We start from the raw sequence: 27756 nt of genomic DNA, 5'->3' as shown, positions 1-27756 counted from the left end.
TTAATTATTTTATTTAAGTGTGGAATTAATCCTTGAGTATAAAGAAAAAGAAAAAGAAAAGCCCTAACCCTAATCTTCATAATACACGCCTATTTTCCTCCCTCTCCTCCCACACGGTTTTTTCCCTCCCCCCTCTCTCCCAAGTGCTCCAAATCAATCATTCATTGTTGCTTCGATTTGGAGTTGAAAATTCAAGATTCATCGAAGAATCGCATCATTCGTCATTCCTACCGATTGTTTTTCAAGAGAAAGGTATACTTTGACTCATCTTTCGCCATTGAATCCATATTTCTTGATCCCCTCATGCATATAGTGAGTGTAGAAATCGTAGATCTAAAAATTAATCGGTTGGGAAGGATGTTTGCATGAGAAAGTATGTATGTGCGTGTATGTATGTGTGTGTGTGAGTTTGTGGATGATTCATTGGTGAATGCTATGTGTAAATAGGAGAACGTGGTTGTGATGTCGTTTTTGAAGCGGGAATATGTGCTGAAAGCATGAATATATATGTGTAGATGAATGATAGACAAACCCTAGTTTGTAAATGTTGAGCATGAAAACTGTGGTGTTCGGACAGTAGGTTCCGATGAGTGTTTGGCCAACCAAAAGATCTTATTTTAGCATGAATTTTTAACTGAGTGATATTTTAAGTGTCTTCCCTGTTGTGTCAAAATTTCAGCCTCTTTTGACAAAAGATGAATTGTTAACGATTTTTTCAATTGAACTGCGCAGTCCTGTCAGAATTCGTATTCTCGTCCAGTGAGTTTCGTTTTTGTTTTTGACCTATCTAAAGATGTGATTTTGGTGTGGATTTTTAACTGGATGAACCTTGATGTGTCTACGCGTGGTGACCAAATTTTAGCTTCAAATGATATCGGATGAATATTTAATGATTTTTACAAAACGATTGCGCTGTTATGTCAGATTCATGTCTTGATTGAAATAGTCTTGTTGGCAAGTTTTGAATGAAATACATGATACATGTGTGAGTAAGAACTTATCCTATGATGTGATTATGCGTTGCACGTTGATGTATGTCAAATGGTTCGTTTCGTTTATGATGGTGAACATTGGGATGGGCAATATAAGAAAATGATGAAAGGAACGATAGGGCATGCATGAGTAATGTTTTGATAGAAAACCGATTTTGTTGTATTATGTGGTTATGATGTTGATAAGGGTTGTTGTGCGTACGTGGGTACGAAGAGCAAGGATTTCAATAAAGTTGTGAACCGTGTTTGTAAGCAATCGAGGTGGGCTTTCTTTACTAAAACTGTTTTACGTTTCAAAATTATGATATTGGAGATATAAGGGTGGTTTAAAGTGTTATATCATGCCTTGATTGTTTTGATGTTGAGATTGTTGCTTGATGTCTACTTCGTTTGAGCTTGCTCCGTTAGGCTATATGGCTGTGATTGTTTTGATGTTGAGATTGTTGTCTGATGCCTAGTTCGTTTGAGCTTGCTCCGTTAGGCTATAGGGCTATGCGTGAAACGAATTCGGGTCTGAGTAGGGCCGCAAACTCTATCAGGCTGTGTGCACAGGTGGGATCGGGAGCCGTCCTTGCTAGTCGGCCGGTCTCGTGGGTGAATAGTGTGGCCACACTTTCGTCGCACTATGGTAAGAGGATGTGATTGATTGATTGTGGAGAAAGTGGGGAGATTGTTTTGACTGGTCAGTCTACGAAAATGTTTTGTGATACTCGATGATAATTCTTTTCTAAAATGTTAAAACTCGAGTTCACTATGATATGGATGACATAACTTTTATCAAATATTTTGGCGTGTGTCCACTGAGTATGTCAAGTACTCAGCCCTGCATATGTTTTCTTTATGTGTAGGTTGAGCGGTGATGTAGCGGCCGATGTTGAGTCGAGCCTTAAGAAATTTCGGATGCGTCGTGTCTTCATACATAGACGTCTCCCTATGACTCTCTAGACACCTTTATTCCGCTGCCTTGTTTCGAATCGTTCTTGATAAAGTCTTTCGTTTTGCTCTACACAACTTTATGACATTAATTACCTTGAGATAATTATCCGCTCCTTAATTGTTTAATCGATTAAAACTTTTCTTTTGAAGCTTTGTTTAAGATGTCGTCTTTCATTGTTTTCCCTTCTTCTTCCCCAATCCTTAGTCCCTTCCCTAGTCACGATTTCCCCATCTTTACTATCCTTAGTAAGGGCGGTTGTGACAATTATGAAATAAACACTAGAAATTTAAATAAAGAGAAAGAAAGAATATTTATTTATTTCTTGAGCAACACAACATTTTAGTATTTCGAGCTAAAGTCTAAGCTTACAAATGTTCAAAGAGAGCAAAGGAAAATAGAAACACATTAATTTCAATAGACTCTACATACATGTTAGAGTAAAGAAAAAGAGAGAAACTTAAACCGAGCTACTCTATTACAATCAAGAGTTCCTAGAGAACTTCCTCGGCCTTCAGCGCAAGCTGTCTCGGCCTAGTTTCGGAGAGGCCCGATGGGCTGGAACTTTGGATAATGAGTCATGTGTAGCCAGCCTCAATCGCTGTCAGAAACGCACAAAAAGGGAAGTGAGATGCATGGAATAAAAGACAAACTAACACCCTATATTAGAAAAGGGAAGAGGGACCTTACCTTTCAGAAAAATGAGAGAAAGATGGGCTGGAAAAGGGCAAGTCCAGCCGGCAGAACCAATCCAGTAGCTGCAGGATCCCTGCAAGGCTGCATCCGACAGTTTGTACCCCCCAGACATAACCGAAAGCTGCCGAGCCAGGGGGCAGCCGCAGCGACTCTGCACCCCTGCTTCTAACAAATTCTGCAGCCTCTGATGATATCCCCTACAAAATCAGCTAATAGGACAAATACAAAAGTCTCTATTCCTGGTACATCACCAGAAGTTAGTTAAAGCAGCTGCAAAGAATCAAAATAAAGGATTTACTGCAGAGAGAGGACAAGGGAATACATCATCCCCTTTAATAGCACCGAGTACATATGTTTACCTACAAAAAAAAACCTTCTTTACACCACAATATGACCACATCCATTGTCGAGAGTTAGAGAGTGAGTAAAGAAAGTTAGAGTGAGCAGAGAGTAATAGTAAGGGACGGAGTAAAGGAGCTCCCTTGCACCACCAGCTTGCACCGACAGCCACTCAAAGAAAGTCAGGTAATCACCACACCAATTCTAATAGCTCTTGTCATTCATTTAGAAAGTCACACGAATACATGGAAAACAAGTTTTATGCATAGCATTCAAACTAAGGATTAGAATCTGCCCAACACAAACGAGCAAAATTCTGGACTACAAAGTGTTCCAAAAATGTCAAAATATGCATAAGTGCATCAAACTCATAAAATGGCCAACACAAGTTTTAAGACTATAATAAACGAAAGTTAGGAAGCTTATCTCGGTGGCTTGTTCCGACAGTTGCTTCGGCGACTCCCCGACGGCGATGGCAGCCACACAAATCTCATAACCATTTATAAGTTCAGGGCCTTCACAAATCTGTCAGTTGAGCAACTAAAACTCATAAATCTAAAGATGAAATTTTAGGAAACAAAATGAAAACAAAGAAGGACGAAGATTAATATACCTACCGGTCGGGATCCGGCGAGGGCGGACGGCAGCGTAGACGGCACCGGGCAGCAGCTGCTCGGCCGGAGGTATCTGCAGAGAGAGGGAAAGGCAATGCCTCCTCTCCTTCTCCAACGTTACGACTCCGATGACGGCGGGACCAGCGGCAGCGGCAGCAAGCCGCAGTGCCCAAACCGGGCCGTCAGCGAGACGGCTGCTTCACCACGTCGGGAAGCTCCGAAAACTCAGCCGTGCGGTGCTGATCAGAGCGGCGCAGCAGCAGCAGTGACCGACGGGCGGCAAGGGAGAGGCGCCGCTGCTCTTCTTTTCGATCGATCCACTTTCGGTGTGGGGATTGCTTGTGTTCTCGGGTTTTATTTTGAAATTGAATTGGGGAATAAGTGAAGAAGAGGGACGACGAATTCAGGGTGTTGTTCCATTTCACTTACTTCTTTATCTTTCCTTATTGGGCCATTTTGCTATTTGGGCCAGGGAGGTTAAATAAAAGAAAAAAAAGAGTTGGACCCTTTAAACTTAATTGTTTGGGCCTAGAAATGTTAATTATTTTGGACCACCTCCTTTTAAATACTGAATTGGGCCGCGATTATTTAAATTGGGCCTCTGCCCTAGACAGATTTGAAACCATGGAATTAATTCCTTAAGCCACGGAAGAAAAGAAATTAGCGAGCCGTGTTGAAATAGTACCCAAAAAATAAATAGATGAGAACTTCTTTAGTCACAGAAAGTATTTTAAAACACTTAAGATAATTCGGGAATTTATCGTACCCGAACAGTTCGGCCAGTTTCCGAATAAATTAAATCGCCGATTTAATTAAAGAATTCAGATTTCTAAATTTTAGAAAGAAGAAAAAATAAAATAAAGAGCACACGCTTAGGCATGCATTTATGCAAGATGAATAATTACTTAAAGCCTAATTTAAGTATATTAATTTTTGTAAAGGAACGTCGTCGCGCGCCGCGTAATCCCATGACAGAAAAAGCACTCATTTGAAAGAGTTTAAGCAAACGAGGTTAGCTTTCTTCTTTCTTTTAAAGCGTGTTTTATGTGAAAACATGATTTATTTTGAATGAGTTGTCATGCCATGTTTTGTTTATGATTACCTATCTGTTGGCTATGCCAAACCAGTTTAATCGAATTCGGGTCCCAGTAGGGCCGCAAACCCTACTCGGACTAGTGTACACATAGGGACCGTGTGCTAGCGCCAGGTTGGCCGGTCCAGTGACCATTGGAATGTGGCCACATTCCCGGTTCATACAGATCCGATATGGTATATCATCAGAAGTTTAAATGACTCTAGTCTTTTGTCAGAAAGAAATAACAGTTTTAGTGAGCGGGACTTGTTTTCAGAAAAACCCCGCGTTCACTCAGCTTGACTGACAACTAAAAGAGAAAATGTTTTCGGCATGATCCCACTGAGTGCATCAAGTAATCAGCCCCTGCATATTGTTTTCCTTAATGTGCAGGTTGATCGATGTCAAAGCCGAGGAGGTGTTGGGACAAAAGACTAAATAAGTAGGAAGATAGCTGGTGTAGTATGTCTTCATACATATTACATATGTCTTGGTACTCTTCCGTTGTGCAAATTTAGAACTTGTTTTTTTTCGCAAAGACAATTGTCCCATAACTACTCTGATTCAGTATGATTTGTACCCTCAACACATTTCAGACAAAGTTTCCTTTAAATTAAGCATCTTATGATGAGTTGAGACAGTTTTAGTAAGATTTAGTCGCGATATAGCTACACTTTCTTTGACTAGGGAGATGTGGTCGTGATAGGATTGGCGACGAACGATGCGCCTAGGCACTGAGACGGGCGTCGTGGCGGACCCCTCTTCACCCCCCGTCGAATCGCCAGCCGTCGCGCGAGCCAGGCGGCCGAGAACCATGCGCCGCCGGTCAAGACGCCATGTGCGTCGAAATTTTCCGACGACGAATTCATCAGATATTCGTCATTCATCGTTCGTGCAAACCTTGTGCGATGAGATATCGATGATGGATTATTTTAATGATTATTTTATTCCTTAATTAAAAGATATCATTAAAGTATTATTATTTAATGGAAATAAAATATTTTGGGAAGATTTCTCTAAAATTTAGGAATATTTAAATTATTAACTTTATCTATGGAAATAAATAATATTATTTTGATTTCTAGATGATATGGACAAGAATAATTTAATAGTTTCCTAATTATTATATATCTAGAATCCTGATAAGGATAGATATGTAGGAATACATTAAATAATAAAATTTCTCTTCCTAATCTTGAACATGAAAATAATTTGAATTTAATTTTTCATCTCTTATTAAGATTTAAAAATTTCGTTTATTTTAGAAATATCTTATACTAGACGTGAATAAGAATTAAATTCTAGAATAAATAATTTCCTAAATTAAGATACTAAAAGATAATAAAAGATTTAATTATCCAGTCAATTAAATCCCAACAGAATTTAATTAAGCATTTTTCTGCCTTAAGGCTAAGGATAATTAAAGAAAAAACATAACCAAAATATCTAAGATATAATTACGAACTTAATGTTTATATATGGTCTCCATCGATTGGTCTGCAATTTGTGAAGCTAATTTCTAATATTATCGCCACTCATTATGTGGGGACAATAATCCTAAGAAATGTTAAGTTCATGAGGGCGGACTTCTCAAATATAAATAGTATAAACTAGAATGTAGTTTCTAATATTATCACCACCCATTATGTGGGGACAATAATCTTAAGAAACTACGAGATTTAGGAGTTCACCAAAATTTATGAGATAGCTTGATTTTATTAGCAGTACATGAACATTGTTAAGGGAGTGTGTTGTAGAACTGAGATTCTGTAATTCTAAATTTGGTGGTCTTGCTTAGGCAACATTAGGCGGCCATGCCATTATGTGGTCTCTGGACTATTCGTCGGTGTTGTGACCAGTAAAATGCTAAAATTTTAATGCGTTAAACTCTTACGGAGGGTAAAAAGTTTTAATTTTACAGTTGTAAGATTTCGAAAAGTTTTATGGTTAATCTACTCAAATTTCTTAAATAAGTTTATGACAAATAGTAAATCTTCTGTTTTGCAGTGCAAACTGAATCGTCAAAATGTCATTCAATCATCTTTCTTCAACTCTTAAAAAAATCAAACTTGATGGCCAAAATTACATAGAATGGAAACAAAATTTGGACATCGTTCTCACAGCTGAAGAGTACAAGTTTGTGCTCACTACTCCACAACCTCTAGTGCCGGCGGCGAATGCCGCGACAAGAGTTAGAGATGCGCATAGACAATGACATTAGGCGAATGAGATGGCTAAGTGCTATATGTTGGCATCTATGTCTTCAGTGCTCAAGCATCAGCATTCTGCCAGGCGACTGCCACCGAGATTATGCAAAATCTCACTAATCTTTTTGGTACTCAGAATCGAGCGGCTAAGTCTCAAGCCTTTCAGAGTATCATGACGAAGAAAATGAAGGAAGACACATCTGTGCGGGACCATGTCCTCGAGATGATGAGCCACCTCAACCAAATTGAGGTTTTGGGAGGGACGGTCGATCCTGAGTCCCAAGTGACTATTATCCTTCAGAGGTTTTGGGAGGGTCGTGGCAGTGAGAGACGTTTATTTGTGTTTTAGTAGTGATAGATTTTTGATTTTGAAGAATGTTTTGTTGATACCTTCTTATAGAAAAATTTTAATTTCAGTTTCTAAATTGGTTTTTGATGGATATTCGATTTCTTTTAATGACAATTGTGTTATTAAGAAAGATGAGAAGGATACCACATGCTTCGGCAGTTGGAAGTCTCATGTATGCTATGCATTGTACAAGGCCTGATATTTACTTTGCTGTTGGTATGGTGGCAAGATATCAGTCGAATCCGAGCCAAGAACATTGGACTGCTGTAAAGAACATACTCAAGTACCTTAAACGGACTAAGGACTATGCTTTAGTTTACAATGCAGCCGAGCTCTGTCCTTTGGGATATACTGACTCAGATTTTCAATCTGATCAAGACTTGAGAAAATCTACTTCTGGATATGTGTTTACCTTAGGAGGTGAAGCCGTAATTTGGAAGAGTGTGAAGCAGAAATGCACCGCGGACTCGACCATGGAAGCCGAGTATGTGGCCGCTTCAGAGGCTGCAAAGGAGGTTGTATGGTTCAAGAACTTCCTTGTGGATTTAGGTGTGCTTACGAATCTGCCCAAGAGCATCACCATTTATTGTGACAATTCTGGTGCTGTGGCAAACTCGAAAGAACCAAGAGCTCACAAAGCGAGCAAACACATAGAAAGGAAGTATTATATCATCAAAGATATAGTGCAGAGAGGAGACATACAAGTGGTCAATATTGTGTCAGAGAACAACCTGGCAGATCCTTTTACAAAGGCATTGGAGGTGAAACTGTTTGAATGCCATGTTGAAGGGATGTGAGTTCGACTCATTCAAGACCTCTACTCGCTTTCAGTATAAGTGGGAGACTTAGACATGTGCACCTATATTTTGTATACTCGAAAGCTGTTTTGAGAATAAGTGGGAGATTGTTAGAGTTTGTATACTAGAAATCACCTTTCGACTGATTGAATACTGTAAAACTCTATATGTTATTTTCCAAAGGAATGAAACAAATTATTTTTGTCATAATGTTGTTATGTTTTACATTTAATGGATGTTTATTGCATATTTAAATGTATAAGCAACGTAACAAAGTCTAAGTCTTTGTTTTAGTAGACCGGTTGTGGGCGTCGTCTACTTTAAGGTAACACTGTCAGTTCTGAACAAAGAAAAATAAGAATTTCACAACCTAGATAGGCCTAGACTACCTATAGTGAAAGGTTGCAATGTCAGTCCGCATATTTCTAAGCCTTACTGAAATAAGATGACATTGGTGTGGTATAGCTCTGAATTGGATCTAACAGCAAGACGAGTCTTTATGCTATCTACTGAAAGACGATGTCTTGATAATTAATTTCTTAATCAATGTACCCTAGCATTGAGCATACGGTATTGATAATGCTTGTTTTACACAACCCAAGAATCCTGGTATATTGGGTAGTGGTGATTAATATCTAGCGGTGTTAGAATTGCTATTATCTTGAATCGTGCGCGAGGTGAGTCTCGTTTGATAACGTCCACAAGAGGAGCTCGAAACAAGGTTTTAATATTCGGAACCTAGCTAGTTGGAGTTTGATTACTCTATGAATAATAAATAAACGTTTCTTGCTAAGTCCACTCTTGGAGTTAATAATATGTTAATTAATTAAGTCCATAGCAGACATTAATTAAATAATAGACGTTTCTATCTTAAGCACGGGAAATGAATGACAAACAAATGGAAACCCGAAATACATATAATTTCAGATTTGGATGGGCAATGCAATATTACTTCTGTAGTGGTTGCTCGTAGTATTCCAATATAAGCTTAAAATAAATTGTGGGTTCAATTTAATTAGTAAGAGGCTAATTAGGGGAGACAATATCCAAATTCTTCCATAGATCTCTGACTGGCCCCAATATGTGACTTAAAATAAATAGGAGAATAAAGGGGAAAGAAAAGACACATTATATTCTCCAAGAATTTTCGTCCCCCTCTCCTTTAAGTGAAGGGACAATTTTCAGCTCCCTCTGCGAGCAGTTTTCATATTCTTTATTTGAGTCCTAGTATTCTGGTGAGATCAGCCCACACTGATATCAGATTACAGTCCGGGAACCAGTCAGAAGATCCGTGGTTTAGTACTCAAGATCTTCATGAGGAGAAGACGCTAGCCATTTTCGATTTTTTGGAGAATCAACGAGGTAAATTGGCTAACTCCGAGACGTGCGATCCTTCGGCAATCGTGCAGAGACGGATCGCACCACGCGCGATCGTGAGAGGGTTGTCGACTGAGTGGGAGTCGAGGGTTCACGATCACGGGGCGACGCGCAGACAAGTGGGGGCTCGTGCGCGCCGCCGACCGAGACCAAACCCTAGGCGGCGCCCGCACCAAGGTCGATCGATGGCTGTTGGCACGGCATAGCGATTCATCCGAGAACTACCGAGACACCGCAAGCCACCTAGCCCGAGCCCTAGGCGGAAGGTGTCCCGGTCGTTGCACCCGACGATGGCCGAGAGTGGCAAGCCATGTGCGTGACCCTGGCCGAAGGAGTGGGACCAGCACAGGCCGAGAAAGGAGGTCGTCGCTGGCAGAGAGGAGCTGCGCCACCGCGCGTACCCCTAGCCGAGAGCTGTCGACACCCGACTGGCTGAGAGACTGAGACGGGAGGTCACCCCTGGCCGAGAGTAGCAGCGCCTCCGTGCGCGCTGCTGGCTGAGAGCAGAAGGCGCCCGTCGGCCCGTGATATCGAGACACAGGCACCATCCGACGAGCCGCTGGCCGAGAGCTGGCGCGCCTCCAGTGCGCTACTAGTCGAGACGCAGGCTCGATAGATTTCCGATGATGAACTCGTCGGATCTTCATCGTCGTTGATTCGTGCAAACCCCGAACAACGAGATATCGATGATGGATTATTTTAATGATTATTTAATTCATTAATTAAAAGATATCATTAAAATATTATTATTTAATGGAAATAAAATATTTTGGGAAGATTTCCTTAGATTTTAGCAATATTTGAATTATTGACTATATCTATGGAAATAACTAATATTATTTTGATTCCTAGATGATATGGACAAGAATAATTTAATGGTTTCCTAATATTTATATATCTATAATCCTAACAAGGATAGATATATATGAATACTTTAAATAATACAATAATATAATTTCTCTTATCTTGAACATGGAAATAATATGAATTTAATTTTTCATGTCTAATTAAGATTTAAATAATACCTTTATTTTAGAATATCTTATAGAAGACATGCACAAGAATTAAATTCTAGAACAATTAATTTCTTAAAGTATGATGCTGAAAGATAATGAAAGATTTTATTATCCAGTCAATTAAATTCCAACAGAATTTAATTAAGCTTTTATCTGCCTCAAGGTTAAGGATAATTAAAGAAAAACTATAACCCAAATATCTAAGCTATAATTACGAACTTAATGTTTGTATATGGTCTCCATCCATTGGTCTGCAATTTGTGAAATTAATTTCTAATATTATCGCCACCCATTATGTGAGGACAATAATCCTAAGAAATAGTAAGTTCATGAGGGTGGACTTCTCAAATATAAATAGTATGAACTGGAATGTGGTTTCCAATATTATCGCCACCCATTATGTGGGGACAATAATCCTAAGAAACTACAAGATTCAGGAGTTCGCACAGAATTTATGAGATAGCTTGATTTTATTAGCAGCACATGAACATTGTTATGGGAGTGTGTTGTAGAAATAAGATACTGTAATGCTAAATCTGGTGGTCTTGCTTAGGCAACATTAGGCGGCCATGCCATTATGTGGTCTCTGGACTATTCGTCGGGGTTGTGACCAATAAAATTATAAAATTTTAATGCGTAATTGACCTCTTATGGAGAGTACAAAATTCTAATTTTACAGTTGTAAGATTTTGAAAAGTTTTATGGTTAATCTACTCAAACTTCTTACATAAGTTTATGACAAATAGTAAATATTATGTTTTACAGTGCAAACTAAATCGTCAAGATGTCATTCAATCCTCTTTTTGTAATTCTTAAAGAAAACAAACTCGAGGGCCAAAATTACATAGAATGGAAACAAAACTTGGACATCGTTCTCACAGCAGAAGAGTACAGCTTTGTGCTCACAACCCCACAACCTCCAGTGCCGGCGGCTAACGCCGCGACAGGAGTTAGAGATGCGCATAGACGGTAGCATAAGGCGAATGAGATGGCTAAGTGCTACATGTTGGCTTCTATGTCTTCAGTACTCAAGCATCAGCATTCTGCCATGGCGACTGCCACCGAGATTATGCAAAATCTCACAAATCTTTTTGGTACTCAGAGTCGAACGGCTAAATCTCAAGCCTTTCGGAGTATCATGATGAAGACAATAAAGGAAGGCACGTCTGTGCGGGACCATGTCCTCGAGTTGATGGGCCACCTCAATCAAATTGAGGTTTTAGGAGCAACGATCGATCCCGAGTCCCATGTAAAAATTATCCTTCAGAGTCTTCCCCCTAGCTTCTAGCAGTTCAAGCTCAACTTAAAGATGAACAAAAGGAATTACACCTTGGCAGAGTTGTTGACTGAACTTCAGTCGGTGGAGGACCTTATGGTTTAGGCTAAGGCAGCCATGTTGAGTTTGGCGCCACGATCTTTTGGCTCTAAGCCTGGCGTAGGAAAGAAGAGGGCACCGATGTCACGACCGCCTTTACTAAGGATAGTAAAGACGGGGAACTCATGACTAGGGGAGGAACTAAGAAGCGGGGAAGAAATGTGGGGAACAATAAAAGACAACAATAAAGGACGATATTTAATATGAAACCCCATTAACTTCCAAAAGAACTATTTTAGTCTATCAATTAGTTAAGCAGCAGGTAAATGTCTCAAGGTACTTAATGGTATAGAACTGTATAGAGTAATGCAGAAAACTTTTAGAAAATACTTTCAAACAAGGCAGCGGAAAAACAAGTATCAAAGGAGAGTCTTAGGATGACGCCCATGTATGAAGACACGACGCATCCGGGAATTCCTAAAGCTCGACTCAAGATCCGCCGCAACATCATCGCTTAACCTGCAGATAGGGAAAACATATGCAGGGCTGAGTACTTAATATACTCAATGGGCTCATCCTGAAAACATTTGATAAAAGTTATGTCATTCATACCATAGTGAACTCGAGTTTTACATTTAGAAGAGAAATATCATCAAGTATCACAAAAATAGTTTCATATTCTGGCCAGACAATCAATCTCCCCACTTTCCACAGTGCGACGAAAGTGTGGCCTCACTATTCGCACACGAGACCGGCCGACTAGCAAGGACGGCTCTCGATCCCACTGGTGTACACAGCTTGATAGGGTTTACGGCCCTACTCAGACCCGGATTCATTTCACACATAGCCCTATAGCCTAACGGAGCAAGCTCAAACGAACTAGTCATCAGACAACAATCTCAACAGCAAAACAATCATGGCATGACATAAGTATGAAAAAGTAAAAGAGTTTGGTAAAAGAAAGCCCACCTCGCTTGCTTATACAACACAATTTACAACTTTAACGCAACCCTTGCTCTTCGTACCCACGTACGCACAACAACCCTTGTCAAGACCATAACACAATCAGTTTTTCCATCAATACATTTATCATGCATGCCCTATCGTTCCTTTCATCATTTTTCTTTTATTGCCCATCCCAAACGTTCACCAACATAAACGAAACGAACACTCTAGCATACAACAACATGCAACACATAGCCACATCATAGGATACGTTCCTTATTCACACATGTATCATGTAATTCACTCAAAACTTGTCAACAAAGCTCATTTCAACAAAACCAGAATCTGGCAGAACATCGCAGTCTTTTTGTAAAAATCATTAAAATTCCATCCGACCTCATATGACCCTAAAATTTGGTCACAACATAGTAGACACATAAAGTTTTATTCGGTTAAAATTTCACACTAAAATCATGTTTTTGATCGGTTAAAACTAAAACGAAACTCACTCCCCGGAACACACAATTCTGGCAGTACTGCGCAGTTCGATTGAACAATTCATTACAAATTCATCCGAAGTCAAAAGAAGCTGAAATTTTGACACAACACAGAAGACATCTGAAACTTCATCCAGTTAAAAAATCGTATCATAATAAGATCGTTTGATTGGTCAAAAATGCATCGGAACTTACTGTCCGAACACAACAGTTTTCATGCTCAACATTCACAAACCCTAGTTCGTCTATCATACATTCACACATACATATTCATGCTTCCAACCCATATTCATGCTTCAAAACGAGATTACACCCATGCTTTCAGAATCACACATAACATTCACCAATGATTCAACCACACACACAAACATACACGCACACGCATAAACATTCTCGTGCAACCATCCTTCCCAACCAAATAATTCTTAGATTTACGATTCTCCACTCACTATATGCATGAGGGGTTCAAAAATTATGGATTCAATGGGAAGAATGAGAGGGATGAATCAAAGTATACCTTTCCCTAGAAAAACAATCGGTAGGAATGACAGATGATGCAATTCTTCAATGAATCTTGAGTTTCCAACTCCAAAACGAAGCAAGAACAAGGAATTGGTGAAGGATTTGTTGAGAGGGAGAAGAGAGGGAGGGAGGCGTGTGGGAGAGGAGAGGGAGAGAGGGAGGCGTGAAAATGAGGGGTTAGGGTTAGGGTCTTTTTTTCAATTTATAGTCTACGATTAATCCCATAATTAAATAAGACGATTAAAATTGTGGGAGAATAAAATGGAATAAATCCCACAATTTAAATGAAAATAGGCGTGTAGTGTGGGGGAAAGGGTTTTCGTAATTATGCTATTTAATTAGCATAGAAATTGATTTGGTATTTACTTGGAGAGGAATATACTCACAAATTAGGTAAAAAGAGAATTCTCCAAGTAGGAAAAAGGAGGGGGGGGGGGGCGTGTAAAATAGGGAGTAGTCAAAGGAAATATTTAAATCCTCCAATTAAGTAGGAATAGGATTTAAATTTGGTAATTTCTTGTGGGAAAGACCCCCATAAAATAGGTAACAATTTATTTAATCCCACAAGGAAAATGAAAGGCATATGGGGCGAAAATCATATGGTATTAAAGATGGAAAGAGTCAAATCCTAATTAAAGTAGGATGTGGAGATATTTAATTAGATTTTAATTTAAGGAAGGAAATAAACAAAGTACCAATTAAATCTGCAAAATAATTCCTTCTCCTAAACAATAGGAGATTTTCGAAAATCCCAAGGAATGGGCAAGGGTCGAAAATTATGTAGAATAAATTAAGGGTATTTTGGTTTTGGATTTAATTTGGATAAATATTCCAAAACAATTAATTAAATGCAAGAAATAAAATATTATTTCTAATAAGTAAGAGGGCCGAAAATTCCAACAAAAATGGCTAGAACAAATATGCATGATCCCATTTAATTTAATCCACACATTGGAACATAATTCACCCTTATTATTTTTCTTTGTTCAGGACTGACCGCGTACCTTAAATTGAGCGCAGCCCACAACCGGTCTACTAAACAAAGACTTAGACCTTGTTATGTCCGCTTATACATTTAAATATGCAATATACATCCATTAAATGTAAATCATAAAAACATCGTGACAAAAAATAATCTGTTGCATTCATTGGAAAATAATAATTAGAGTTTTACAATATTCAATCACTCAAAAGGTGATTTCTAGTATACAAACCCTAACAATCTCCCACTTATACTCAAAACATCTTTCGAGTATACAAAACATTACTGCACACGTCTAAATTTCTCCCACTTATACTGAAAGCGAGTTGAAGTCTTGAATTAGTCGAACTCCCATCCCTTCAACGTGGCCCTCGAACGGTTTTACCGCCAATGCCTTAGTAAAAGGATCTGCCAGGTTGTTCTCTGACGCAATCTTGACTACTTGTATGTCTCTTCTCTGCACTATATCCCTGATGATATGATACTTCCGCTCTATATGTTTGCTCGCTTTGTGAGCTCTTGGTTCTTTCGAATTTGCCACAGCACCAGAATTGTCACAATAAACGGTGATGCTCTTGGGCAGATTTGTAACCACACCTAAATCCATAAGGAAGTTCTTGAACCATACTTCTTCTTTTGCAGCCTCCGAAGCGGCCACATACTCGGCTTCCATGGTCGTGTCCGCGATGCATTTCTGCTTCACACTCTTCCAAATTACGGCTCCACCTCCTAAGGTGAACACATATCCTGAAGTAGATTTTCTCGAGTCCTGATCAGCTTGAAAGTCTGAGTCAGTGTATCCCAAAGGACAGAGCTCGACTGCATTGTAAACTAGAGCATAGTCCTTAGTCCGTTTAAGGTACTTGAGTATGTTCTTTACGACAATCCAATGTTTTTGGCCCGGATTTGACTGATATCTTGCCACCATGCCAACAGCAAAGTAAATATCAGGTCTCGTACACAGCATAGCATACATGAGACTTCCAACTGCCGAAGCATATGGAATCCTTCTCATTGCTTGTATCTCAGACGACGTTTTGGGGCACATCTCTTGAGATAGATGGATGGCATGTCTAAAAGGTAAGAAACCTTTCTTGGCGTCTTGCATGCTAAAACGACTAAGTACTGTGTTGATGTAAGGTTCTTGAGATAAGCACAACATCTTCTTTTCTCGATTCCGAAGAACCTTGATCCCGAGGATGTGTCCCGCGTCTCCCATATCCTTCATCTCGAACTGGTTTGACAACCAAGTTCGTACTGTTGACAACATCTTTTTATTGTTTCCAATTAGAACAATGTCATCTACATATAAAACTAAGAACACTACATTCCCCTTTTCAACCTTCTTATACAAGCAGCTTTCATTTGGGAACTTTTCGAATCCAAACTTTCGAACAGTTTGATCGAAACACTGGTTCCATGATCTAGATGCTTGCTTAAGACCATAAATAGCCTTCTTAAGCTTCCAAACCATGTGTTCTTTTCCCTTTATGGCATATCCTTTGGGTTGTTCCATGTAGATGGTCTCCTCAAGACCGCCGTTTAGAAACGCAGTCTTAACGTCCATCTGCCATACATCCCAATCCATATAAGCTGCAATAGACAATAGTATCCGGATCGATTTGAGCATTACCACCAAGGAGAAGGTCTCGTCGTAATCGACACCTTCCTTTTGGGTATACCCCTTAGCCACTAGTCTTGCCTTGAAGACTATAACTCGTCCATCGGGTCCACGTTTACATTTATATATCCACTTACTCCCAATGGCAGTACAACCTTTGGGTAGGACGGACAAATCGTAGACGTCTTTGTCTATCATAGATTGTAGTTCTGAATCCATTGCTTTTACCCACTCGCAATGCTCCACATCTCCCAGCGCCTCCGCAAAGTTCCAGGGATCTAATACATTGCTGTCCGATGAGTGATCCATGGATTCCACCAAACCAATGTATCTATCGGGCTCATGCGAGACCCTCCCACTGCGGCGCGGCACTACAATACTTGGAGTAGAAGTTGAAATTTCAGGAATTGTTTGTACACTCGGTACTTGTTCTTGGTTAATGGAACTTGTGACAGAAGTTAGCTCTTCAAGAGCCACTTCACTGCTGGGTTTATGATTCATTACATAGTCTTCCTCTAAGAATTCATAACCTTTCGTCCCTTTGGGGTGAGTGCGGCGTGAGTGATTCATTACACAGTCTTCTGAAGTTATCTCTTCAGAAGTTAGCTCTTCAAGAGCCACTTCACTGCGGCGTGAGTGCTCACAATAACTTTCTTATCCCGGAGACTAAAGAATTCATAACCTTTCGTCCCTTTGGGGTACCCTATAAACAAACATACCTCCGTCCTTGATCCTAGCTTAGTTGGATCATTTTCCAATACATGAGCAGGGCAACCCCAAATCTTGAGATGTGCTAGATTGGGCTTGCGCCCAGTCCACAACTCATAAGGAGTAGTAGGTATGGATTTTGACGGTAGATTGTCTAATATATGGCTTGCAGAAAGCAAGGCGTGTCCCCAAAAAGATGTTCTGCCCTTCAGCTTTAAGAATCTCCTCCGTCTGGTCATTTTTTCTTCATTATGTTCACTTCATCGTCGTATTTCCTTCGCCTTGTAATTATCTTCCTTTCTTCCTAGGCCTTGCGATTCCTTCTACACACCTGGCTCAAAAAGATGTGTTAGACCCCGTAAATGTACGAAATTAATCCCCTAACCAATGCATGAAATCAGCCTTATCATAGACCACTGAATTGGATATAACAGCAAGACAAGTCTAATGCTATCTACTGAAAGACGAGGTCTTGATAATTATTTGTTTCTTAAACAATGTACGTTAACATTGAGCATACGGTATTGATTATGCACTACTTCGACTTACCAAATGGTGTGGATTTTTCGCAACCCAATTGTAATAGCCGAGACTTAGATTCTCGAGAATTTTGAAATAAATACTAAAATTCTATATAGAGAATGAAGGAGTATTTTTTTTCTTGAATACGAATATAAATACAATTTCATAATTTCAAAGCTAATAAATTACAAATGTTGAAAGACATTCCATACCAACTATTATTGAGTTCTACATACATGTTTGGAACAAGATAGGAAATTTAAAGACGATCTACACTATTTCAAAATAGGAAGAATAGAGAAAACTAGTTTTGTGCTTTCTCCTTAGCTTGTTTTAGCCCAGATTTCCGACGGCCCGTTTGGCCAAGTCGACGAGACAGCAGCCGGGAAGAGTCAGCCTCTTGTCCCTGCCAGAAACAACGAAATAAACAGAAGATTAAATAAGTAGGAAGATAGATGATGTACTCTGTCTTCATACATATTACATTTGTCTTGGTACTCTTCTGTTGCGCGAGTCTAGACTTTGTTTCAGTAAAGACAATGTCCCAAGTACTCTGATTCAGAATGGTTGTACTCTCTATTACAATTAGACAATGTTTCTCTCGATTTGATTATCCACTTTCTACGATGAGTTTTGAGACCATTTAGTAAGTTAGTCGCGAAATAGCTACACTTTCTTTGACTAGAGATTTGTGGTCGTGACAAGGTGGTATAAGAGCATCATTCTTTAGCTTTGACCCAAGAATATTCCTTCTAAGCCTCAGTCCAGAAAAATAGTATTAGGCTAGGAAGTGAGCAAGATGATAAGTATAGAGATCCCAACACTTCCGCTCGACACGATCAACTGCAGCAGAAACAGGGGTTGACGCCCGCTCGTCCAGAAGAGAGTTTTAAAGAAAGAAAATATATTTTCCATTTGAGAAGGAAAATGAATTGTATGAGATTTAAGAAAACAAAAATATATATATATATATATATATATATATATATATATAAGGGGTGTGTTAAGGTCCTTTGCAGCTTTTCAGTCCAATGTTCTTTTTAATCACAACCCTTGGATCCTTGAATTGGATGGTTGTGATGATCTACATTATTTGACAAAAAATTTGCATTATTAGTCGGTGTGCATTATTCAATTGAAAATCTGCATTATTATACTATAATGGTGCATTATTAGTCGGTGTGCATTATTCAACTGAAAATATGCATTATTAAATGACACGTGGCATCAATCTAACCATCGGATGACAAAATCGTGGGGCTGAGATTAAAAAGAACAATAGAACAAAAGATACAAAAAGGAAATGAATACATCCCTATATATATATATATATTATTAAATGACACGTGGCATCAATCTAACCGTCGGATGACAAAATCGTGGGGCTGAGATTAAAAAGCAACGTGATAGCTGATACTTTGCATAAGATGTGCTTAAGGTATATGTGATTTTCATCAAAGAGCTTGACAGAAATGTGTAGCTGTCAGGTGGACTATGTATGCGAACCTAGAGTGCTTTAGAAAAGTACCTTAGGTAAGATATATGTGACCAAGTACTAGTAGAACGAGAATTTGTTACTTCCTTCTAGGGCGACGAGACTAACTGAACCCATCAGTTAGGGAGAACCCCTAATTCCAAGGAATTTGAGGAAGAAACAACGAACCAGAAAGTACTATTGTACTACCTATAGACAGCACCGAAAGGAAGTCCATTCCTTTGAGTACACATATAGTATATATGTGTATGTGTATACTAGACGTTGATCAGATATCAGCCACAAAAAGATTTAGTATGACCTTTTCGGGAGACAACGAATCAGTTCATACCATCCTTTACACAGTTTCTTCACATACTCTTATATATATACTTTCAATCACGAGCCATATTTGAGAACCTTATTCTTTTCACAGAGATGGCACGTCAGCGCTATACCCATCGACGACTGCTCTGGGCGGGAGGTAGCTCCGAGGCAGTCGTGCGTTACTACAGTACGTACTGGCGCTGTCATGGGCATACTCTCGCCGAATTCGTCGCTCTTTATGGAAAGCTATGGGATGAGGCGAATCGATACGAGGTGAAGCCCTACGAGGGCATAGTCAGACTTGTGGAGTTATTCCCACAGGAGTGGCGAGGGTGGATGACGGCCACAATACAATTATATACCTCATCTCAGCCTCCTACCTATGAGCCGATAGGAGACATGCCAGGCTTCTTGAGTGCGGTCTCGGCCGGATGTTTCCACTATGTGCACGGACCTCCGCCGGACACGCAGGCCCCAGGGAGCGAGCGGTTCTGTAGCTTGCCACCACTAGCCATTATCCGAGCGGCAGATGGGATCTTCGAGGAGGGACAGTCATCCCGAGTTCCCAGCCATCGAAGATGCAGGTCAGTGATGGAGGACACGTCTGATTCCAGTGACGAGCACGAGCCGGCGGATAGCGGCATAGCAGATGGAGACGATGAGGAGGACCCATAGCAAGGTCCAGAGGAGGAAGATCCAGAGGAGGAAATGATAGAGGAAGACGATACCGAGGAGCCACAGATTGGCGGCCTCGCAGACTTGATGATGGGGATCATTACCCCACAGCCTATCGAGCCTCCACCCGCGATCCCTCCACCTCCCATGGGGCCCTATCACGAGGAGCTACAACAGCCCATCCATCCGGTAGATCTAGCCTTCTACAAGGGCCTACATCTCTACGCAGAGCATGTGGATAGAGATTTCACCGCCGACCCCGACATTCCAGTGGCGCCGAACATGGCCCCAGAGTTCCCATAGCCTACCGTCGCACCCGAGCACGAAGAGGAGCTGTGGTCACCGATTGAGATGCCCTTCCAAGGGACGAGCCACGGTGACCCAGTATGAATCAGTAGCGACTCAGAGTAAGGTTGTGGCCACGTTTGCGTAGTAGACTAGCTTTCATTTCCTTTCCTTGTAGAACGATTATTCCGTCATTTGTAACAGATATTAAGTCCTCACGAGAGGCATTTTTCCCCTTTATGATGAATGCTTATGACGTTGCACAAATTATGACTCTCTACTCGTTTATCTTTAAGTATATGCATGAAAGAAAATGCATGAAGCATGAAACGAGTCATAAGGGAACACAAGCATGACTAAAAGAAGAGTGTGGATAATTAGTACTAATATTATCTTGTGACTAGAATGCCACCCAGGAGACACGCGGGCAGACCAAGGAGGAACGCATGGGCACATGAGCACGGTCCCCAAGGGAACGGAGCTAGGGGAGAAGGAGCACAGCAGCCACCTCCTCCGCCTCCGCCTCCTGCACCACAGGAGAGACGAGTGGAGGAGTTGTTACTTAAACAGAACCCTCCTGTTTTCAATGGTCTAGGAGATCCAGCCACTGCAGAGACTTAGGTGCGCGCTATAGAGCGTATCTTCGATTTCCTACAGTGCACTGACAGGGAGCGTCTCACCTGTGTGAATTTTCAGCTGGTTGAATCTACCGATTTCTGCTGGGAAGCCAGGAGAAAGATTATGACTCATGAACAATTGGCACACCTAACTTGGGAAGAATTTAAGAATGAACTGTACGGCAAGTACATTCCCAAGAGCTATCGCAAAGCAAAGGAAGTAGAATTCCACTGTCTGGAGCAGGGAAAGATATTAGTGACCGAGTATGATAAGATGTTTTGCGACATGTCTCGCTATGCGCCTGGCCTAGTGGACACGGACGAGAAAATGGCAGAAAAGTTCTGCACTGGCCTGAGATCGGAGATAAGAATAGCTCTAGCCAGTCATGGAGGTCTGTCCTATGTCGAGTCATTGGGTGCCCTTGACATCGAGGCAGCTATGCCCAAAGAGAGGCCGACTGCACATGTCACTACTGCCCCACTGCTGCAACAGTAGCAGCTCCCTCGAGAAAAGAGGAAGTGGGAAGGAGACTGTGTCTCGGTTGATGCTAAGAAGCCACAGTTCGCTCCAAAGCTTCCACAGAACAGTGGGCGCCAGACTGCCCCAACTCAAACTGTGGAGCGCCGAGCCCAGGCACTTCGCTGTGCAAGATGCTCAAGGAACCACTACGGCGAGCGTAAGGCCGGGACAGATGGATGCTTCCACTATGGCCAGAAGGGACATTTCTCCACGAACTGCCCAGGGAAAGTAGCTGGGACGGGAGGACAGCATCATAACTGTGGGCACTCGAAGCCGAGCAGGAAGGAGAGAATACAACACTCCCTGCACCACAGACTCAGCTGTAGCTACGCCCGAGACTCCCCACACAGGCAAGAGCCTTTGCACTGCGGCAGAAGCAGCCTAAGGCCGAGAAGGGGAAATAGGAGCAAAGCAACTTGGCAGGTATGAGAACTCTCCTCAATGAACCTATCGCACTTTTGTTTGATACTGGTGCATCGCACTCTTTCATATCAGCACCGTGTGTGGAAACTTTGAACTTGCCTACGGACGAGATTGAACCTAAGATGAGGGTGTCCTCACCCGTAGGAGGCTCGAACATAAGAATTTCTATGGGAAATCTGAACCTAGTAGCTCATAACTTGCATGTGATGTTGATGTAGAGCGTCGACATCATACTAGGAATGGATTGGTTAGTCGAGAACCACGCTACCATCCGTTGTAAGGAGAGACAGATAGCAATACAGTACCCCGGGACAGAACCCGTAATTTTCCATGGGATTTCAATGAAGAGACGAAAGTCGATTATTTCTGCCCTATAAGCAACCGTCATGATGAGGAAGGGATGCCCTGCATACCTCGTCTATTTGAATGAAGAAGAGAAAAAGGACAGGAAGATCGAGGACGTAGCGGTAGTATGAGAATTTCCTGATGTATTTCCGGGAGAACTACCAGGGTTTCTGCCAGACGGGCAATTGGAATTCACCATCGTTTTGGAGCCAGGATCAGCTCCAGTATCGAAGGCGCCTTACAAAATGGTATCAAAGGAGTTAGAAGAACTCAAGATACAGTTACAGGAACTATTAGACCCGGGTTTCATCCAACCCAGTGTGTCACCGTGGGGCGCACGAGTGCTATTCGTAAAGAAGAAGGATGGAACCTTGAGAATGTGTATCGACTATCGAGAGATGAACAAGATAACCCTCAAGAACATGTACCCTTTACCGAGGATCGACGACCTTCTTCGATCAGCTGCGAGGAGCTGGAGTTTTCTCAAAGATGGACTTGAGATCGGGTTATCATCAGCTGAGAGTTCGATGAGACGATATACCTAAGACTGCGTTCCGCACCAGATATGGCCATTACGAGTTCACTGTAATGCCTTTTGGGCTTACAAATGCTCCAGCTGTGTTCATGGACCTAATGAACCGCGTGTTCCACCCATATTTGGACAAGTTCGTCCTAGTCTTTATAGACGATGTGCTCATCTACTCGAAGAACGAGAAGGAACACGAGGAACATTTGAGGGCCACTTTAGAAACGTTAAGAGCCGAGAAACTCTATGCTAAGTTTAGCAAGTGCAAGTTCTGGCTTAACGAAGTGAATTTCCTTGGACACATAGTGACAGCGGAAGGGATCCGAGTGGACCCCGCTAAAGTTGAAGCCATGCAACGTTGGCAGTCACCAACAACGCCCAATGAAATTTGGTGTTTCCTAGGACTGGTAGGATACTACCGAAGATTCATTGAAGGATTTTCTAAAATAGCGAGGCCAATGACTCAACAGCTCAAGAAAGGAGTTAAAGTCAGTTGAACCCCAGAATGCAAAGCAAGCTTCCAGTCGCTAAAGGAAAAGTTGACCACGACGCCAGTTCTAGCCGTGCTAGAAGCGGGAGTCGACTATGTGGTGTATACAGATGCATCGAAGGTCGGACTCGGGTGCGTGCTAATGCAGAAGGGCAAGGTGATTGCGTATGTGTCATGTCAGTTAAGGCTGCATGAGTTGAACTACCCGACGCATGACTTAGAATTAGCAGCAGTGGTACACGCTTTGTAGATTTGGAGACATCATCTCTATGGAGTTCGATGTGAGATCTTCACAGATTATAAGAGTCTCGAATACTTCTTTGAGCAGAAGGATCTGAACATGAGACAGCGCAGATGGCTGGTATTAGTCAAGGACTACGAATGCGGTATAAATTACCACCCAGGCAAGGCCAACGTGGTAGCAGATGCTTTGAGCAGAAAGGCTGCACCTCAAGTGGCTACTTTCCTCACACAAGAGGAAGAGCTTATCCGGGAATTCGCTAAGATGCGACTGGAGATAATCAGAACCCCGGAGACAGTGGACAACAAAATCTCCACCTTGGTCATAGAACCATACTTAAGAGCTAGAATCATCGACGCCTAGAGACGGGATGAGGCGTTGGAAAAGATCCGCCTCAAAGTGAGGATCAGAAAAGGGGACAGTTACCGTGAAGAGGCAGATAACGCCCTCACCTTCGAAGGAAGACTGTGCGTACCCAATGATGAGGCACTTAGGAACGAGATCATGAGTGAAGCTCATGAGACGCCCTACACTGGCCATCCTGGAAGTACGAAGATGTATCAGGACTTGAATAGGCAATTTTGGTGGGATGGCATGAAGAGAAGCATAGCCTCGTTTGTAGAAAGATGCCTGGCTTGCCATTAAGTGAAGGCTTTACATCAACAACCCTATGGGAAGTTGCAGCCCCTCGAGATTCCGGAATGGAAATGGGAGCATATAGCCATGGATATTGTGACAGGATTGCCAAAATCTCAGCGAAGAAATACTGCCATCTAGGTGATTATAGATCGCCTCACCAAAAGTGTTCACTTCATACCAATTCGTGTCACCTACGGGTCAGATAAATTGGCACAGATTTATGTGCAAGAGATTGTGCGCCTGCATGGTGTACCAGTGACGATCACTTCGGATCGAGATTCAAAATTTACTTCTAGATTTTGCATAAACCTACAACGAGAGTTAGACACTCGGCTAAATTTCAGCATAACAATCCATCCACAGACGGACGGACAGTCCGAAATGACGATTCAGATATTCGAGGATATGTTGAGAGCCGTAGTGCTCGATCATGGAGTAAGCTGGAAGCCAGTACTTCCACTTATAGAGTTTGCCTACAACAACAGTTACCATGCAACTATAAATATGGCCCCATATGAAGCAATCTATGGGAAGAAATGTAGATCACTGCTTTACTGGGATGAAGTTGGTGAGAGAAGAATTCTCGGACCAGACTGTATAGAAGAAATGATAGAAATTGTCCGACAGATCCGAGAAAGGATCAAAGAGGCTCAAGATAGACAGAAATCTTACACAGATGCTCGCAGAACCGATCTACATTCAAAGTGGGAGACAAAGTCTTTCTGAAAGTATCCTCCTCGAAAGGGATAACTAGATTCGGCGTCAAGGGCAAGCTAAAACCGCATTTCATCGGACCTTACGAGATCGTAGAAACAGTCGGCCCTGTGGCGTACAGATTAGCACTCCCACCAAGCTTCGGGAATGTTCACAATCTGTTTTATGTATCACAGTAGAGGAAATATGTGTTTGACTCCAAACACATAGTACACCAAGAAGAAATGGCGTTAGAACCAGATTTGAGCTGTGAAGAAAAGCCAGAAGCAATTCTGGATAGAAAAGTAAAAGAATTAAGAAATAAAACTACTGTGACAGTAAAAGTCCTATGGAAGCACTTGAAGGGGCTGGCAGCGGAAGCATGCGTTCAAAACGGATCACATGAATTTGATCTATTTAGCAGATTAATTAGACAAAATCTATTCGCGCAATTATCACATGTATCATGCTCATAACTTGAATTAAAACATGCTTTAGCACATAAAATTCCTAAAACATGCTTACTACGGAATTAGCCAATTTACCTCGTTGATTCAATCAAGAATCGATGATGGCTTGCTCCATCTCCACGTGAAGATCTTCAATACAAGACCTCGGATCTTCTGACTGGTGTCCCGGACTATACGCTGATATTTGTGTGGGCAAATCTCACCAACGTACTAGGACTCGAATAAAGGAAGACAGAAACTGCTCACGGAGGAGTCATAATTTTCGAGATCTCTCTTAGAGGGGGGGACGAAAATATTTAACAAATAATTGTTATTGTTTTCTGTCTCATTTATTCTCCTATTTATATAAGTCACATATTGGGCCCAGTCAGGGATCTAAGGAAGAATCTGGAACAGGCCTCACCCAATTAGCTTTTTACTAATTAAATTGAACCCACAATTTAATATAAGCTTATATTGGAATATTACGAGCAACCACTACAGAAGTAATATTGCACTGCCTTCCAAATCCGAAATTACAAGTATTCCGGGTTTCATTTAATTGTATTTGATTTATTTCCCGCGCTTAAGATGGAAACATCCATTAATTAATTAATGTCTGCTATAGACTTAATTAATTAACATATTTCGAATTCCAAGAGTGGACTTAGCAAGAAACTCTTATTTATTATTCATAGAGTAGTCAAACTCCAACTAGCTAGGTTTCGAATAATAAAACCTCGTTTCGAGCTCCTCTTGTGGCTGTTATCAAACGAGACTCTCCTCGCGCACGTTTCAACATAATAGCAATCCTAGCACATCTAGATAATGATCACCACTACCCAATATACCTGGATCGTTGGGTTACGAAAAACCCGCACCTTTGGTAAGTCAAAGTAGTGGATACTCAATATCGTATACTCAATGCTAACGTACATTGATTAAGAAATTAATTCTCAAGACCTCGTCTTTCAGTAGATAGCATAAAGACTCGTCTTGCTGTTAGATCCATTCAGTGCTATACCACACCAACGTCATCTTATTTCAATAAGGTTTAGAAATAATTGGACTGACATTGCAACCTTTCGCGATAGGTAATCTAGGCCTATCTAGGTTGTGAAATTCTTATTTTTCTTTGTTTAGAACTGATCGTGTTACCTTAAATTGGACGACGCCCACAACCGGTCTACTAAAACAAAGACTTAGACTTTGTTACGTTTGCTCATACATTTAAATATGCAATAAACAACCATTAAATGTAAAACATAACAACATTATGACAAAAATAATCTGTTGCATTTATTGGAAAATAACCATTAGAGTTTTATAGTATCCAATCACTCGAAATGTGATTTCTAGTATACAAAACCCTAACAATCTCCCACTTATACTCAAAACAGCTTTCGAGTATACAAAATAGTAGTGCACACGTCTAAATTTCTCCCACTTATACTGAAAGCGAGTTGAGGTCTTGAATGAGTCGAACTCCCATCCCTTCAACGTGGCACTCGAACGGTTTTACCGCCAAAGCCTTTGTAAAAGGATCTGTCAGGTTGTTCTCTGACGCAATCTTGACCACTTTTATGTCTCCTCTCTGCACTATATCTCTAATGATATGATACTTCCGCTCTATGTGTTTGCTCATTTTGTGAGCTCTTGGTTCTTTCGAGTTTGCCACAGCACCAGAATTGTCACAATAAATAGTGATGCTCTTGGGCAGATTCGAAACCACACCTAAATCCATAAGGAAGTTCTTGAACCATACAGCCTCTTTTGCAGCTTCTGATGCGGCCACATACTCGGCTTCCATGGTCGAGTCCGCGATGCATTTCTACTTCACACTCTTCCAAATTACGGCCCCACCTCCTAAGGTAAACACATATCCTGAAGTAGATTTTTTCGAGTCCTGATCAGCTTGAAAGTCTGAGTCAGTATATCCCAAAGGACAGAGCTCGGCTGCATTGTAAACTAGAGCATAGTCCTTAGTCCGTTTAAGGTACTTGAGTATGTTCTTTACGGCAGTCCAATGTCCTTGGCCCGGATTCGACTGATATCTTGCCACCATGCCAACAGCAAAGCAAATATCTGGTCTAGTACAAAGCATACCATACATGAGACTTCCAACTGCCGAAGCATATGGAATCTTTCTCATTGCTTGTATCTCAGACGGCGTTTTAGGGCACATCTCTTGAGATAAATGGATGCCATGTCTAAAACGTAAGAAACCTTTCTTGGCGTCCTGCATGCTAAAACGACTAAGTACTGTTTGGATGTAAGATTCTTGAGATAAGCACAACATCTTCTTCTCTCGATTCCGAAGAACCTTGATCCCGAGGATGTGTCCCGCGTCTCCCATATCCTTCATCTCGAACTGGTTTGATAACCATGTTCGAACTTATGACAACATCTTTTTATTGTTTCCAATTAGAAGAATGTCATCTACATATAAAACTAAGAACACCACATTCCCCTTATCAACTTTCTTATACACGCAGCTTTCACTTGGGCACTTTTCCAATCCAAACTTGCAAACAGTTTGATCGAAAC

At 41.1% G+C, this 27756-nt stretch overlaps 1 long non-coding RNA gene across 2 annotated transcripts; it reads right to left on the bottom strand.

Annotated features, from left to right (window-relative positions):
- Positions 1-2214: 2214 nt before the first annotated feature.
- On the bottom strand, positions 2215-3965 carry LOC121759495. 2 transcript variants are annotated; one of them, XR_006041671.1, is made up of 3 exons: positions 3575-3965; positions 2617-3486; positions 2215-2527 (listed from the first exon to the last, which is right to left on the bottom strand). It is a non-coding gene; the product is annotated as an uncharacterized LOC121759495 (long non-coding RNA). The 2 variants fall into 2 exon arrangements; XR_006041670.1 differs by having other exon boundaries at positions 3579-3965.
- Positions 3966-27756: the final 23791 nt, after the last annotated feature.

The sequence above is a fragment of the Salvia splendens genome, chromosome 12 (assembly GCF_004379255.2).
Source record: "Salvia splendens isolate huo1 chromosome 12, SspV2, whole genome shotgun sequence".
Lineage (NCBI taxonomy): Eukaryota > Viridiplantae > Streptophyta > Magnoliopsida > Lamiales > Lamiaceae > Salvia > Salvia splendens.
This window is presented reverse-complemented; position numbering and strand designations above follow the sequence as displayed.